This window comes from Mustela erminea, chromosome 2 (genome assembly GCF_009829155.1).
Source record: "Mustela erminea isolate mMusErm1 chromosome 2, mMusErm1.Pri, whole genome shotgun sequence".
NCBI lineage: Eukaryota > Metazoa > Chordata > Mammalia > Carnivora > Mustelidae > Mustela > Mustela erminea.
The window spans coordinates 95,224,156-95,226,968 of record NC_045615.1 but is presented as its reverse complement, the minus strand read 5'-3'; the positions used below and the strand labels follow the sequence as shown (position 1 = coordinate 95,226,968).

Here is a 2,813-nt window from a genome sequence, read left to right as displayed (position 1 = left end):
ACAAAAGCAATTTTTATGAGAACTTTTCAAGGAGATTAAACACAGGCAAGTAACTTACAGAGAAAGATGGTAGAGAGACCTAAAACATATAACATATGACATTGTCCTCCAAAAGGAAAAAGAACAAAGAACAGATCATCAATTGTGGAACAAGTAAAGGAAGCTTACCTCAAACAGTCCTTTAAAAAGTTCCTAACAGAAACAGAACAATTAGGGGTCCCTGAAGTAACACAGTGATTTCTCCTGACAACTGAGGAAGAGGGCAGCAGCAGGGGAAAAAGGGAATTCGTGGAACCTCCATTGATATCCCCAACTTAGAACAAACTCACCTCAGTGGTAGAGGGGCAGAAGTACGGAATGTCCTTCTAAACACTCTTCTCTACTGCCTCTGACCAAAGAGTGACTCCTGGAAGCCAGAGGACCACCCGACTCACCCAACATATACACTCCCACTGCGGTGGAGAAGCATTCTCAAACTGAAAGTGCCCTTCACCAGAGAAGAAGAGCCCCCAGGTATGTCCTTTACAGTAACTATGGAGGGGTGCCGGGGCAGCGCAGTTGGTTAAGCCTGACTCTTGGTGTCCACTCAGGTCCTGATCTCAGGGTGGTGAGATTGCCCTCCACCAGGCTCCACACTCAGTGCTGAGTCCGCTGAAGACTCTCCCTCCCTCTCCCTCTGTCCCTCCCTTTATGCTCACTCTCTCTCTCAAGTAAATGAATCTATGACTCAGTCAATCAATACTATGGAGAAGCGTCCACTTGTCGCCCTCCAGGCATCCTCATGCGGCCCTCAGCTCCATGGCCGCCATGGAAGGCTGCCAGGACACTTTCAGGCATATGGCGGGTCCCGCCTCACGACGGAGACCTGGCGCACTTCCAGGGCCAGGAGTTCCAGTACCTGATGAAGAAGCACTTGGTAGTCATCAGGCGCAACTTGTTGCAGGGCTCAGTGGACGTGACCGTAGGCCACTCGAGCTTCACCTCTCCGGGCCACCACCATTGCCTCACGCCCCCGCCGGGACGCTTCCCACACTGCCTCAGCGAGAACGGCGCCTTCCCGGGCTGCGTGCTCCAGAGGCCTCAGCGCCTGCCGGGGCAGCTATCACGCATGCGCGTTTAGGTTCCCAGGCACAAACACCGAGATCAGGTTCGCTGCGAAGAGGGAGTAGCAGGAGGCTCTGCTGTGGGGCCCGCCTACGTCTTGCCCCTGAGCATCAACATTCCAGACACGGTGGCCCACTGCATCAGTCCCCTTCCCTTCCCCACGGAAGGCGTCAGTGCTGCAAACGCCTGCTCATCCAGCCCTCGGGGAGCGGGCCCTTCGGGGTACAAAATGGGCTGTGTGATACCAGCTGACCTCAATTTAATGGCCGACAACTTGCAGCCAGAAAATGAAAAAGAAGTTCCAGTGGAGACAGCTTAGAAGAGGAGTCAAAGCCACCTTGTTCCCATGCACAATTGATCGTACAAGCAATTACAATGGTTCCTGATAAACAACTCACCTTAAATAGAATTTATACATCACTAAAAACTATTCATACTACAGAACTGTGGACAAGGATGGGGAGAATTCAATTTGCTGCAATCTCTCTGAATCGTTATTTCATCAAAATACCAGGTTCCCGGGAAGAACCAGGCAAAGGCTTATTCTGGAGGCTCTGAAAGCAAATTAATAGAGCAGGCTTCTAAGAATAGACGGCCTAGGGGCGTGGCCTTGCTTCAAAACACCTGGGACCTCTCATCTAGAAGTGCCCCAGCCTCTCCCAATCACACTGGAGTGCTGTCTGCTCACTGCAGTGGTGCCCAGACCCCTAAGAGCCTGTTAAAAGAAGGTTCACCAGCCACCCTGGAGCCTGAGTCCAAACTGGCTGTCATCCAAGAGGCCCTGTCTGCCCAGAGCACACTGGGCTGTCTAGCTGGCGCTTTTTAATTGCCATGCAGCAGCAGCTGCCACCAACCATCAGGCCTGTCACCTACACGGTCACAGCCCCGTGACCACCTCGGCCTCCTGGCAGCTTGTTGTGCAGAGAGTGCATGTCATCCATCCGATCCCAGCGGCGTCTATCACCAGCAGGGCCAGCCTGGCCCCAGAGAACACACACACTGTTGCCAGCCAGGCAGTGGTCGCTCAGGCGGCCATGCTGGCCCCTCCTAAGGCAGAGGCACAAGAGAAGGGAGATCACAAAGAAGTAAAGGTGAAAGGAGAACCTATTCCTGCGATTAGCCATGTCACACCAGGCAATGCTGACCGGATCACCCAGACGTCACAGACCGCCCCTGTCCAGACAGTCACCGCAACACAACAGGTGCCTCCAGGTCAGCACCAGTTGCCCATTAAAAACTGTAACACAAAACGGGACTCACATGGTGCCAGTCCCTGCTGCCGTCCACGACCCAGTGAACAATGCAGTGTTGAGTCCTATGCACAAGCTGGGAACACGTGAATACGTGTTGGCCTCTTTGCCCACAGAGCACAGGAACAGCGACTAGAGTGGCCAGAGCAGAGACTGGTCAAGACAGAAGACAGCACAAGCATCAACTTCATTCTGAGTGTGGACTGCAGCAGGCAGCAGGCAGGGAGAAGGACCTCCCAAAGGAGCAACTGAGACTATTCCCACTAAGAGAAACTGCACTGTGTGAATGGAGGCTGCAGTTGCTGGATTCCCCACAAAAGATTTAGATGAGGATCCACGCTCCAAGAAAGACAGCCAGAAGGAAAGGAGCAAGCACAAAGCAGTTTCTTAAGGACAGTACATTCTCAAGAAGAGAGAGTGGGCAGGCCCAGAGGTAGCAACTGCCCTGAGGCTACAAGG

The 2,813-nt window shown here is 53.0% G+C and overlaps 1 pseudogene; it reads left to right on the top strand.

The window, feature by feature from the left end:
* Positions 1-781: 781 nt before the first annotated feature.
* Positions 782-2,606, top strand: LOC116582429 (annotated as a pseudogene).
* The last annotated feature ends 207 nt before the right edge of the window (positions 2,607-2,813 follow it).